The sequence below is a fragment of the Phyllobates terribilis genome, unplaced genomic scaffold (genome assembly GCF_046119375.1).
Source record: "Phyllobates terribilis strain yellow unplaced genomic scaffold, ASM4611937v1 Scaffold_30__1_contigs__length_15301838, whole genome shotgun sequence".
In the NCBI taxonomy this organism is placed as follows: domain Eukaryota; kingdom Metazoa; phylum Chordata; class Amphibia; order Anura; family Dendrobatidae; genus Phyllobates; species Phyllobates terribilis.
The window spans coordinates 6,885,962-6,899,808 of record NW_027362790.1 but is presented as its reverse complement, the minus strand read 5'-3'; the positions used below and the strand labels follow the sequence as shown (position 1 = coordinate 6,899,808).

The window sequence follows — 13,847 nt, the reverse complement described above, 5'->3', positions numbered from 1 at the left end:
GGTGTTGAGGCGGGTGGGAACAGCAGGGGGTGAGGGTGCTGTGTTTAAAGAGGTGGAGTTATGCAGATCTAAAACGCGTGGATTGCAGCAGCAGCAAGCCGAAAAGTGCAGGCATGTAAGGGATCTAGAGGTTGACAACATGTCTTCTTAACGGGAGTACAGGAGCTCATCTCCACAAATGGACTTTCAGGATCCTTGGGTGGCTCCGTAGTTCGAAACCAATTCTGGTTATCGCTTCTCGGCCTTTTGGCTAAGATCAAGTGTAGTGATCTAGTGGTTGCTGCCTTGGTCTTGGCTGAGAGGTGCTCGGGGTACCCGGCTCCTTGGCCTGGGGGGATCGCTCTGTCTTTCAGCAGGGCTTCACCCCCCTGCTGCTATTAGAGAGTTGGATTAGTCCCCGGGCAACGAGAGGCGATCACCTTGCCACTACTTTCGTAGGGGGCGGCTGTCCCAACACTTAGCTGTTGGGACAACAGGATTTCGTGTGGACAGACGGAACTTTTGGAGAAAATGGAGTTTTGGAAGAAGAAGAACTGTTTGAGAATTTTTCTGGAGGATAATGCAAAGAGGAAAATACTGGGAGAAGAAGAGGTACTGTGCTTTTTGGAAATGCATGGATTATGCAAATCGGACATATTATGTATGCAGGAAAATAGAAACAGAAATGTTTTTGATGTGACTTTAAGAGATGAAGAGAAATGTTTTCAGTTCTTTCGCTTATGGCAAGAAGGTCGGAGCATACAGAAGAGTGAATTTGGAGTTTATTTTTCGGTGGTTGGGAAACCGAAGAGCCTTATTGTGTACATGGACGATCCGTTCGTTGGACAAGAGGAAGTTTTAGGGTATCTGAAATTAAGAACTGTGATGGTTGTGTTTCAAAAAGAGTATATGAATCGAATCGGAGTATGGAATGGTAAGAGAAGATTTTTGTTGTGGATGAAACAAGACGAAGAATTTTCGGTTGGAAAGCTGTTTATAGAAGGGAAAGCAGGCTTTTGTTACTGGGAAACTGGTGGCAAAGGAGGGAAAGTTACGATGGAAAAGCAGGAAGACTTTGTGGCATGTGTGAGATCCGACGAGAAAAGAGATAAGGTGGAAAGGTATAAAGAGAAACTGAGCTTTTTTATGGAAGAAGATATGAAGAAGGTGAGGAAGGCAAGTGACAATGGTAGAGGAAAATCGGAGAAAATGGAGAAGGTAAAGGAAAAAGAAGAAGAGCAGATTCTTGACTGGAATTTGGAGTTAGATGATTTAAATGAGGAAATGAGGGAAGAAATGGAGGTGGAAATAAAGAATTTTTGGGTGCCTGAGAAGAAGGTTACTTTGTTTGAAGGAAGGAAAGTAAAAGAGAAGTTCTGATGTTGGAAATATGTGCAACAATTATGTTTTATACGTATTATGCAATAGTTAGGAATTGCAGGTTATTTTTGTTAAAAAGCAAGGTTAGTGTTAGGACTTGAATGTAATTGGGATTATGGCCTACGATAATGAGTTTAGATATTTTATATGAGTGAGATGTTGTCGCTTATAATTGGATGTATTTCAGTGTGAAGCATTTATCATTTTTGAAATTAAAAAAGAGGAGAAAACCATGATGATGAATAGTTTTTGGCAATTATTCGAAGAATAATATTCGGTTTTGCTATATAAAAACTAAACCTGAATGGTTTTTAAAAAAAAAAAAAAAAAAAAATCTGTTCTTATCAGTTTAATATCTGATACGTCCCCTATCTGGGGACCATATATTAAATGGATTTTTAGAACAGGGAGATGGAAAAAGAGCTTGCTCTGTCCACTCCACGCATTGACCTGGTATTGCAGTATCTCCAGGACCGGTGCACCCCTTCTTTAATGCAGTTTCTAAAATCAGAAAGAATTGAATTCAATGTCTTTTGTTCATTTTGCTTGTTTGTCGGATTTTGGGATGGACTCTTTGGCTTTGCTTTTCTTCTCCTCATTGGATTTTTCATGTTCAAAGTTGCAGAAGCCAGATGACAAGCTCATTTTGGTTCAACTTCAGCAACTGTGCATTGCATTGCCATGTAATGTAATGCAATGATATCTATCTAGCTCTCCCTCTTTACTTCCTTTTGGATAAACAGACATATTAGGCAAGCATTTTGGAGCTTTCACCTAAATAACTACAGGTGGTGAGATAAGCTGCACAATATAATTGACCTTTCAGTATATTGTTGCACACACACCATCTATTTAGCAAATGCCCTTGTTATCAACAGCAGCCTTTTAAACTCACCTGAGCTAACAGGTATGTGCGCTGGTTACTCTGCTGCGCTTAAAATTTCTTTTTTGGTTTGCTACAATGCCTTTTCTGAAACGTTGTCTCCCTCTGCTGGAACACTGACTTCTTTCATTTAATGCCTGCAGACTATAAAAGAGAACCCAACCCAAAAAGTTTGGTTGATTAGTCTGTGGCATTCTTTTAAACTGTTGCTTATGGCGGTCTCTGTGAGCTTCTCAGTGACATTCAGCCAGCCAGGTATCCTGCCTGCAGTAGATGGAATGTGGCAATGGAACGCTGGCTGCGCGTGTCATAATAGGCTCTGAGCCTTTATATACCTGCGCACAGCAGCAGCCACCTTCAGTCTGCTGCTGGACAGCCAGCAACAGCAGGAGAGGTAAGTAATCAGCAGCCCTCCTGCTAAGGGTAGACAGCTGCTCGTTCCACCCCACCCCCTGCCTTAATTGGTTCTCCTCCCTTCCAACGGTGTTGAGGCGGGTGGGAACAGCAGGGGGTGAGGGTGCTGTGTTTAAAGAGGTGGAGTTATGCAGATCTAAAACGCGTGGATTGCAGCAGCAGCAAGCCGAAAAGTGCAGGCATGTAAGGGATCTAGAGGTTGACAACATGTCTTCTTAACGGGAGTCCAGGAGCTCATCTCCACAAATGGACTTTTCAGGATCCTTGGGTGGCTCCGTAATTCGAAACCAATTCTGGTTATCGCTTCTCGGCCTTTTGGCTAAGATCAAGTGTAGTGATCTAGTGGTTGCTGCCTTGGTCTTCGCTGAGAGGTGCTCGGGGTACCCGGCTCCTTGGCCTGGGGGGATCGCTCTGTCTTTCAGCAGGGCTTCACCCCCCTGCTGCTATTAGGGAGTTGGATTAGTCCCCGGGCAACGAGAGGCGATCACCTTGCCACTACTTTCGTAGGGGGCGGCTGTCCCAACACTTAGCTGTTGGGACAACAGGATTTCGTGTGGACAGACGGAACTTTTGGAGAAAATGGAGTTTTGGAAGAAGAAGAACTGTTTGAGAATTTTTCTGGAGGATAATGCAAAGAGGAAAATACTGGGAGAAGAAGAGGTACTGTGCTTTTTGGAAACGCATGGATTATGCAAATCGGACATATTATGTATGCAGGAAAATAGAAACAGAAATGTTTTTGATGTGACTTTAAGAGATGAAGAGAAATGTTTTCAGTTCTTTCGCTTATGGCAAGAAGGTCGGAGCATACAGAAGAGTGAATTTGGAGTTTATTTTTCGGTGGTTGGGAAACCGAAGAGCCTTATTGTGTACATGGACGATCCGTTCGTTGGACAAGAGGAAGTTTTAGGGTATCTGAAATTAAGAACTGTGATGGTTGTGTTTCAAAAAGAGTATATGAATCGAATCGGAGTATGGAATGGTAAGAGAAGATTTTTGTTGTGGATGAAACAAGACGAAGAATTTTCGGTTGGAAAGCTGTTTATAGAAGGGAAAGCAGGCTTTTGTTACTGGGAAACTGGTGGCAAAGGAGGGAAAGTTACGATGGAAAAGCAGGAAGACTTTGTGGCATGTGTGAGATCCGACGAGAAAAGAGATAAGGTGGAAAGGTATAAAGAGAAACTGAGCTTTTTTATGGAAGAAGATATGAAGAAGGTGAGGAAGGCAAGTGACAATGGTAGAGGAAAATCGGAGAAAATGGAGAAGGTAAAGGAAAAAGAAGAAGAGCAGATTCTTGACTGGAATTTGGAGTTAGATGATTTAAATGAGGAAATGAGGGAAGAAATGGAGGTGGAAATAAAGAATTTTTGGGTGCCTGAGAAGAAGGTTACTTTGTTTGAAGGAAGGAAAGTAAAAGAGAAGTTCTGATGTTGGAAATATGTGCAACAATTATGTTTTATACGTATTATGCAATAGTTAGGAATTGCAGGTTATTTTTGTTAAAAAGCAAGGTTAGTGTTAGGACTTGAATGTAATTGGGATTATGGCCTACGATAATGAGTTTAGATATTTTATATGAGTGAGATGTTGTCGCTTATAATTGGATGTATTTCAGTGTGAAGCATTTATCATTTTTGAAATTAAAAAAGAGGAGAAAACCATGATGATGAATAGTTTTTGGCAATTATTCGAAGAATAATATTCGGTTTTGCTATATAAAAACTAAACCTGAATGGTTTTAAAAAAAATAAATAAATAAAATAAAAATCTGTTCTTATCAGTTTAATATCTGATACGTCCCCTATCTGGGGACCATATATTAAATGGATTTTTAGAACAGGGAGATGGAAAAAGAGCTTGCTCTGTCCACTCCACGCATTGACCTGGTATTGCAGTATCTCCAGGACCGTTGCACCGCTTCTTTAATGCAGTTTCTAAAATCAGAAAGAATTGAATTCAATGTCTTTTGTTCATTTTGCTTGTTTGTCGGATTTTGGGATGGACTCTTTGGCTTTGCTTTTCTTCTCCTCATTGGATTTTTCATGTTCAAAGTTGCAGAAGCCAGATGACAAGCTCATTTTGGTTCAACTTCAGCAACTGTGCATTGCATTGCCATGTAATGTAATGCAATGCTATCTATCTAGCTCTCCCTCTTTACTTCCTTTTGGATAAACAGACATATTAGGCAAGCATTTTGGAGCTTTCACCTAAATAACTACAGGTGGTGAGATAAGCTGCACAATATAATTGACCTTTCAGTATATTGTTGCACACACACCATCTATTTAGCAAATGCCCTTGTTATCAACAGCAGCCTTTTAAACTCACCTGAGCTAACAGGTATGTGCGCTGGTTACTCTGCTGCGCTTAAAATTTCTTTTTTGGTTTGCTACAATGCCTTTTCTGAAACGTTGTCTCCCTCTGCTGGAACACTGACTTCTTTCATTTAATGCATGCAGACTATAAAAGAGAACCCAACCCAAAAAGTTTGGTTGATTAGTCTGTGGCATGCTGTTAAACTGTTGCTTATGGCGGTCTCTGTGAGCTTCTCAGTGACATTCAGCCAGCCAGGTATCCTGCCTGCAGTAGATGGAATGTGGCAATGGAACGCTGGCTGCGCGTGTCATAATAGGCTCTGAGCCTTTATATACCTGCGCACAGCAGCAGCCACCTTCAGTCTGCTGCTGGACAGCCAGCAACAGCAGCAGCAGGAGAGGTATGTAATCAGCAGCCCTCCTGCTAAGGGTAGACAGCTGCTCGTTCCACCCCACCCCCCGCCTTAATTGGTTCTCCTCCCTTACAACAGTGTTGAGGCGGGTGGGAACAGCAGGGGGTGAGGGTGCTGTGTTTAAAGAGGTGGAGTTATGCAGATCTAAAACGCCTGGATTGCAGCAGCAGCAAGCCGAAAAGTGCAGGCATGTAAGGGATCTAGAGGTTGACAACATGTCTTCTTAACGGGAGTCCAGGAGCTCATCTCCACAAATGGACTTTTCAGGATCCTTGGGTGGCTCCGTAGTTCGAAACCAATTCCGGTTATCACTTCTCGGCCTTTTGGCTAAGATCAAGTGTAGTATCTTTCGAAAAGGCGGTTTTGGATGTTGGCCACCCTAGTAGATTGATACATTATGCACACTGGGGTTTAGGCGCTTGTTAGTACGCCAGGTGGCTAATATAGTCATCTGGTGGAAAGCATGGCCCCCCAGGATCGACGCCATTGGGCCGGGGAAGATCGAAAGCCCGAAGTGTGAAGTGCCCCAGGAGTGGTGACCCTGGGGTGCCTTAACTCACTGGGATTGGGAACCCCACTTGAGTTTATGGCACATTTGCACAAGCACTTCAAATTTTCTTTCTTTGCACACACCCTTATTCCGGGCCTTCTGGCCTTAGGATGGGGAATTTTTCAATTCCCGGTCGAAGGTCCGGGCAGTATTATACTGTGAAACCTTCACTATTTATTTAATTTTTTTGTCACTGTGTGTCCACTTATTCACGTGTGTCCACGTCCTTACTAGGATTTTGTCGGGATGCGGTTCCCTAACGGGTTACTCTCTTGGCAGGTCTAGGGGGGGAGTGTGTGGCCATCAGGTTCCGCTCCCCCCTGAACCCCCCTGGCTCTCCTCTTTCGGGAGGAGAGCGATGTTGGCTCCCCTCTTCCGGGAGGGGAGCACAGTCTTTTGGCTCCCAGTGCCTTGCTCGGGTGAGAACTCGGGCAGGTATTGGGGGTAAGATTGGGCCGCCTCTGGTTTCGGCTGGAGGTGGCTATTTGTCCCTGTTCCTCGCTGTGGCCTTCTGGCTCGGAGGGACGGGGAATGGTTTGGGGGACCCTTCTCCTTTTGGAGAGGGTTTCAAGAAGACCAGCATCCTAGTGCACTTTTTTTGTGGCACTTGTCACTTTTTTAAGCGCACTCGGGTTTTGTACACGAATTCGGGCTTTCGATAAAAAAAAAAAAAAAAAAAAAATCTGTTCTTATCAGTTTAATATCTGATACGTCCCCTATCTGGGGACTTATATTAAATGGATTTTTAGAACAGGGAGATGGAAAAAGAACTTGCTCTGTCCACTCCACGCATTGACCTGGTATTGCAGTATCTCCAGGACCGGTGCACCCCTTCTTTAATGCAGTTTCTAAAATCAGAAAGAATTGAATTCAATGTCTTTTGTTCATTTTGCTTGTTTGTCGGATTTTGGGATGGACTCTTTGGCTTTGCTTTTCTTCTCCTCATTGGATTTTTCATGTTCAAAGTTGCAGAAGCCAGATGACAAGCTCATTTTGGTTCAACTTCAGCAACTGTGCATTGCATTGCCATGTAATGTAATGCAATGCTATCTATCTAGCTCTCCCTCTTTACTTCCTTTTGGATAAACAGACATATTAGGCAAGCATTTTGGAGCTTTCACCTAAATAACTACAGGTGGTGAGATAAGCTGCACAATATAATTGACCTTTCAGTATATTGTTGCACACACACCATCTATTTAGCAAATGCCCTTGTTATCAACAGCAGCCTTTTAAACTCACCTGAGCTAACAGGTATGTGCGCTGGTTACTCTGCTGCGCTTAAAATTTCTTTTTTGGTTTGCTACAATGCCTTTTCTGAAACGTTGTCTCCCTCTGCTGGAACACTGACTTCTTTCATTTAATGCCTGCAGACTATAAAAGAGAACCCAACCCAAAAAGTTTGGTTGATTAGTCTGTGGCATTCTGTTAAACTGTTGCTTATGGCGGTCTCTGTGAGCTTCTCAGTGACATTCAGCCAGCCAGGTATCCTGCCTGCAGTAGATGGAATGTGGCAATGGAACGCTGGCTGCGCGTGTCATAATAGGCTCTGAGCCTTTATATACCTGCGCACAGCAGCAGCCACCTTCAGTCTGCTGCTGGACAGCCAGCAGCAGCAGGAGAGGTAAGTAATCAGCAGCCCTCCTGCTAAGGGTAGACAGCTGCTCGTTCCACCCCACCCCCCGCCTTAATTGGTTCTCCTCCCTTCCAATGGTGTTGAGGCGGGTGGGAACAGCAGGGGGTGAGGGTGCTGTGTTTAAAGAGGTGGAGTTATGCAGATCTAAAACGCGTGGATTGCAGCAGCAGCAAGCCGAAAAGTGCAGGCATGTAAGGGATCTAGAGGTTGACAACATGTCTTCTTAACGGGAGTCCAGGAGCTCATCTCCACAAATGGACTTTTCAGGATCCTTGGGTGGCTCCGTAGTTCGAAACCAATTCTGGTTATCGCTTCTCGGCCTTTTGGCTAAGATCAAGTGCTTTATTGCAGGAGATTGTGGTTGAAGGGCACTCGGGTACCCCTCTCCTTGGCCTGGCAGGATCGTCCACTTTGGTGGACTTAACCTGCTTGCTGCTATTAGGGAGAGGGCTTAGTCCCAGGGTAACGAGTTGCGATCCCCCAGCTTCCAGGTGTTTTTCGCTGCAAGAACACTGGGAGCGCAGATTGCAAGCGGCTGCAATTTGCAACCTTGTTGCGTTTTTCCATGGAGGTTGACCCTAACCTCGTGCCTCTTTATGCGAGGCTAAAAAACTCTATCCGAGTTCACTTCACGGCGGGTGGCTCGGATATGAGGAAATTAGGGTATGTAGTCCAGGACGTGCTCAGGAACCTTCTTGGCGTACAAAGGAATGAAATTCTCTCCATCCAGGATTATCCCAGAAGAGGTGACTATGACATCACATTCACCGGAGAAGGTATTTTTAGAGATGTACTAGAAAAGTTAAAAAAAGTTGAAAATAGTCCTGTTTTGAAAGGGATACAAATTGTTGAGCACGTCCTGGATGAGGTAAGACTGGTTATTGTAAAAATATTTTCGCCCTTTGTTTCTGCTCCAGAAGTAATGTCATTTCTAGCAATTTATTTTAAAAGTGTTAAATGTATTGGGAAGATATTAAACGAATATAACATATGGACATCTAAGTGGAAATTCCTTGTGAAGTGTACAAGAGATCCAAATACACCAGGTGGTATACGGCTCCCCCCTGCCCGTTTCAAAATTGGGCAAACAAATGGGGATTTCTTCTTTTCTGGGATGCCAGTATATTGCAGAAATTGTGGGCGCTATGGTCATTCAAAAGAAAACTGTCATGTATCATGTAGAAATTGTGCTAGTGAAGAACATGAGACAAAAGAATGCCCTAAGGAAAAGAAATGCAGTTTTTGCCAGACTCCAGGTCACTTTTATTTTTCTTGCCCTCACAGATTTCGGGAAGATGAGCAAAAGGGGAAGTCCAAGACGTCCGACCAAGGACCAAAAGATCAGACCACCCCTCAGGAGGAGGAACAACAACCTGGAGCCTCTGGAGACAATAAGGGCGTACCAAATAGTGAAGTGTCTCCAGAGTCTATGACAGGTAAAATACCAAATCCCAAAACCTGGCTGCAGGACCTGCGGGAGTCCAAAAGGAGGGCTGAGAAGGAGCAGAAGGGCACTACTGGTAAGGTCAAAAGGGACCGGCAAAAGGCCGACACAGAAGCCCATGCCCAGTCTGGGTCTCCTAGTGCTGAGGGCGCTGAGTGGATAAAGGTGGGTCCTAAGAAAAAGAAAAAGGGTGGTTCGCAGGAGGCAGCAGGAGGTGAACAGATGGACACTTCTCCAGAAGGGGACGTGGACGCTGGACCCTCAGGGGTTTCGGTCTCCGCTGCTACAGGTGGGGACCGGGATCTTGCTGCCTCTGAAGAGTCAGAGGCTCTGCCTTGTGCGCAACCTCCTCCTATAGGACGACCTTCTACAGGTCAAACAGGGGCGGCGGAACCCCTCGGGGACCCACCTGATGAGTAACTGCATGGCCAGCCAATGGAGACCCAGCGGGTTCTGCCAGCCAGCCCTCCGAGCTATGCCAGTGTAGCGTCGGGTTTATATAAATGTGGTAATCTTTCCTCCTCCACGGAGACTCTCGTGACGATACTATCAGATGAGGAGGGAGGCGCAAGCCCAGTGGTCTGATCAGGTTCATCGGACAGGTAAATCCGTTGCTCTTAGTTACCTAAGTAAAATTTCTACATTTTCTAATGATGGCTGAACTCAAAGGTATTTCCCTCAACGTGAGAGGCATAAAATCTAACACGAGAAGAACTGCTCTTTTTAATTTTTTTACGTGTTTTACTGCATCTGTATTTTTTCTGCAAGAATGTAATATCCCACATGAAATGTCATATCAAAAATGTAAAGATGAGTGGAAGTGTGGGCCATCTGTCTGGTCCGGATCGAATGCTGCAGGATCAGCGGGTGTAGCCATACTTTTTAAAGGGAACGTTTTAATTGATTTTATTCAGGAAATTTTACCAGGTCGTATTTTATTAGTGAAAGCTTTTATTGATGGTATTAGATGGCAGTTTTTAAATTTTTATGGATCCCCAGAGAAAAATGAAAGAGCCGAAATGCTTGATCTTTTACCATTATTTATTAATAACTCTGAACCTTTTATCTTAGCAGGGGATTTTAATTGTGTTTTAAAAGGTGAAAACCGGCGCTCCAGCTCTGTAAGCAGGAACTACGATAAAACCTCAGGTATGCTACATGATATAGTCAAAGATGCTAAATTGATAGACATATATAAAGAGTGTCATAGTGACAGCCCAGAGGACGCCGGTTTCACTTGGAGCAATGCTAATTGTAGCTCTAGGATTGATTTTATTTTTGGTTCAGATAAAACAATACCTGCCAAATGTGAAGTTTTAACTAATATATTTTCAGACCATAAACTTTTATCCTTTACCATAAAAGTAAATGACAACAAAAAATGTGGTAAGAAAAGCTGGAAAATGAACGTATCCCTTTTAACCGACCCACAGATTTTATCAGATTTTATTGAGTTTTATAGGAAATGTAGAAAAGGGAAAAAAACAAATGAGACTATGAGTGTATGGTGGGATAGAATGAAAGTAAAAATAAAAGACTTTTTTATTAAAAAGAGTATATGTAGAGCCAAAGAAAAATATGAAGAATATAGAATTTTAAATACCCGCCTACAAACATTATTTAAGCTCAGAGACAATGGGATAGATGTACAACTTGATATTTCAAACTTAAAAGAAGAGATTTCAAAATGGCTAGAACAAAAAGGAAAAGAGATAATTTTTCGTTCTAGAGTACAACATATAGAAGAAAATGAAAAGTGTTCCAGATATTTTTTTAGGAAAAATAAAAAAGAAAAAGTGATAATTGACCATATAGATGGTGAGAATAATATAAAAAATATGCTGGGTAAAGTTGAGGTTTTTTTTTCTAATCTTTTTAATGGAAAAAATATAGATAATAAATTAATGGATGATTCGCTGCAAGGACTAACAGCTGTTTTAGATCCCGCATCCCAAGAGTTTTTATCCCAAGTTTTAACGGAACAAGAAGTGTTAAAAACTATTAAAAGTTTTAAAACTGGAAAGGTCCCTGGTCCTGATGGCATCCCAATAGAATTTTATGTATGTTTTTATGATATTTTAAAAGATGATTTGTTTTATTTGTTTACTGAGGTTTTTAATAATAAGGTTTTATTAAATTCCTGGAAGAAAGGTGAAGTCTCCCTCCTATACAAAAAAGGCGATAAATCAAAATTAGAAAACTGGAGACCAATAACACTTTTAAATTGTGACTATAAAATAATGGCTAAAATTTGTGCAAATCGTCTAAAAGAAGTCATCAGCAAAGTTATTCATTCTAATCAAGTGTGTGGGGTGCCGGGGCGCAGTATATGGGACAATCTGAATTTAGTGAAAGACTGTATTGAGGATGTGAAAGACAGAAAGGGGAAAATGGCGATTTTATCTATTGATTTTGAAAAAGCATTTGACCGTGTCTCACACTTTTATCTTTTTAAAGTTTTAGAGAAAATGGGCATACCAGAAGGGTTTTTACTATCGCTTAAAGCATTTTACAAGGATTGTACAAGTAAGATTTTAGTGAATGGTTTTAAGACACAAGAGGTATTTTTACGGTCAGGGGTGAAACAGGGATGCCCTCTGTCCCCCCTACTGTTTATCTGTGCACTGGAACCAATGTTATGTGCATTACGCCAAAATAAACAGATATGCGGTGTCCCTCTGCCTGGAAGCGGTGGTTTGGAGGCCAAGGTTGTAGGCTACATGGATGACGTGGCGGTCTTGTGTACAGATGCACCATCACTTACGGCCACTCTCCATCAAGTGCAATCCTTTTGCCTAGCTTCTGGTTTTAAAATCAATTTTAATAAGTGTAACATTTTAAGTGTTGGGGGGATGATTTTACGTGATGTACCAATTAATGTCTCCGAATCCATTTCCATTTTAGGTATATCATTCACTGAAAATAATGATGGTTATAATAGTTGGGAAACAGTTACACAGAAAGTAAATACGAAAATATGTATGTGGAACATGAGGAGACTTACAATGGAGGGTAAAGTATTGGTTTTAAAGATGGTGATTTTACCTCTTTTATTGTATCTTAGCATGGTTTTCCCCCGCCTGTTAATGTTTTAAAAAAGATAACCAAAACCTGTTTTACCTTCTTTTGGAACTCAAAAATGGAAAAGCTGAAAAGAGAAATCGTGATGAAATCAAAAGTAAAAGGTGGTAAAGATTTTCCAGATTTTAATAGGTTTCTTTTAATCCATCTGTTCGTTTACTGCTTTAATGCCCTTTTTAAGAATCACTATTGGTCCTTTTTTATGCGCTTTAATACAGGATTTTTTATGAGAAAGTTTGGATGGTATGAAGTTAATATATCTGTGCCCCATGCTTTTAATTTGTCGACGCATTATGAGATTTTAAGGAAAATAGTGTCCGATTTTAATTTAGGGACTAAGAAAATAGAGGAATTAAGAAATAGTAAGAAACTAATTAAAGAAATACGTAAAAGTGAGGAAATATGTAATGTTGACAGATATGATGATGACAAATCTATGTCTATCTGGAAAATGATTAACGTTTTTTATCTTTTTAATGAACAGAGAGATCTGGCTTGGAGTTGCATGCACCGCTGTCTTCCTTGCCGGGCATTCCAATACAGAAGAGGATTTGTGAGGTCTGCCATCTGCCCAAGAGCCGGATGCCAAGACGAGGAAACGGTGGAACATCTATTATGGACATGTAATTTTGCAAAGGATTTCTGGAGAAGACTGCTCCCCCTACTGGAAAGGGTGGCAGACCTCAAGGACTTTACATATAAAACTGTGCTATACGGACTTATGGAATGCCCCACAATGGACCAGTACACAATGGCTTGGAAGACAGTGAACTGCGCCAAGTCATCTCTCTGGAAAGCGCGCAACATTGCTATTTTTAAACAAGATGTTTTATCAGTGAATGATGTTTTAAGTTTATGTTTATGTGAAATGTATACTTATTATTTAATTGACAAAAAGAAGAATGTACATATTTCCAAAAAATGGCTTGTTGACCAATGGAACCTAATTATTTAAAATCTTTGTATTTTTTTGTTTTGTAAATTTCATTTGTCTTTTAACGTTTGGTATTTGTGTAATTATGCTTGTAATTTGTTAAAGTTTTAATAAACGGTTTTATCCCTCTGCAGGGGATAGCCAAATTAAAAAAAAAAAATCTGTTCTTATCAGTTTAATATCTGATACGTCCCCTATCTGGGGACCATATATTAAATGGATTTTTACAACAGGGAGATGGAAAAAGAGCTTGCTCTGTCCACTCCACACATTGACCTGGTATTGCAGTATCTCCAGGACCGGTGCACCCCTTCTTTAATGCAGTTTCTAAAATCAGAAAGAATTGAATTCAATGTCTTTTGTTCATTTTGCTTGTTTGTCGGATTTTGGGATGGACTCTTTGGCTTTGCTTTTCTTCTCCTCATTGGATTTTTCATGTTTAAAGTTGCAGAAGCCAGATGACAAGCTCATTTTGGTTCAACTTCAGCAACTGTGCATTGCATTGCCATGTAATGTAATGCAATGCTATCTATCTAGCTCTCCCTCTTTATTTCCTTTTGGATAAACAGACATATTAGGCAAGCATTTTGGAGCTTTCACCTAAATAACTACAGGTGGTGAGATAAGCTGCACAATATAATTGACCTTTCAGTATATTGTTGCACACACACCATCTATTTAGCAAATGCCCTTGTTATCAACAGCAGCCTTTTAAACTCACCTGAGCTAACAGGTATGTGCGCTGGTTACTCTGCTGCGCTTAAAATTTCTTTTTTGGTTTGCTACAATGCCTTTTCTGAAACGTTGTCTCCCTCTGC

At 41.6% G+C, this 13,847-nt stretch overlaps 4 non-coding genes and 1 pseudogene across 4 annotated transcripts; all 5 read left to right on the top strand.

Moving 5' to 3' along the window:
• Nucleotides 1-1,663: 1,663 nt before the first annotated feature.
• On the top strand, nucleotides 1,664-1,846 carry LOC141179732 (U2 spliceosomal RNA). Its single transcript, XR_012255715.1, has one exon. It is a non-coding gene; the product is annotated as a U2 spliceosomal RNA (small nuclear RNA).
• A 2,542-nt stretch (nucleotides 1,847-4,388) lies between these two features.
• On the top strand, nucleotides 4,389-4,576 carry LOC141179904 (U2 spliceosomal RNA). Its single transcript, XR_012255841.1, has one exon. It is a non-coding gene; the product is annotated as a U2 spliceosomal RNA (small nuclear RNA).
• Nucleotides 4,577-5,691: 1,115 nt separating this feature from the next.
• LOC141180125 (U2 spliceosomal RNA) lies at nucleotides 5,692-5,767 on the top strand (annotated as a pseudogene).
• An 813-nt stretch (nucleotides 5,768-6,580) lies between these two features.
• Nucleotides 6,581-6,768, top strand: LOC141179978 (U2 spliceosomal RNA). Its single transcript, XR_012255887.1, has one exon. It is a non-coding gene; the product is annotated as a U2 spliceosomal RNA (small nuclear RNA).
• A 6,383-nt stretch (nucleotides 6,769-13,151) lies between these two features.
• Nucleotides 13,152-13,342, top strand: LOC141179944 (U2 spliceosomal RNA). Its single transcript, XR_012255867.1, has one exon. It is a non-coding gene; the product is annotated as a U2 spliceosomal RNA (small nuclear RNA).
• The last annotated feature ends 505 nt before the right edge of the window (nucleotides 13,343-13,847 follow it).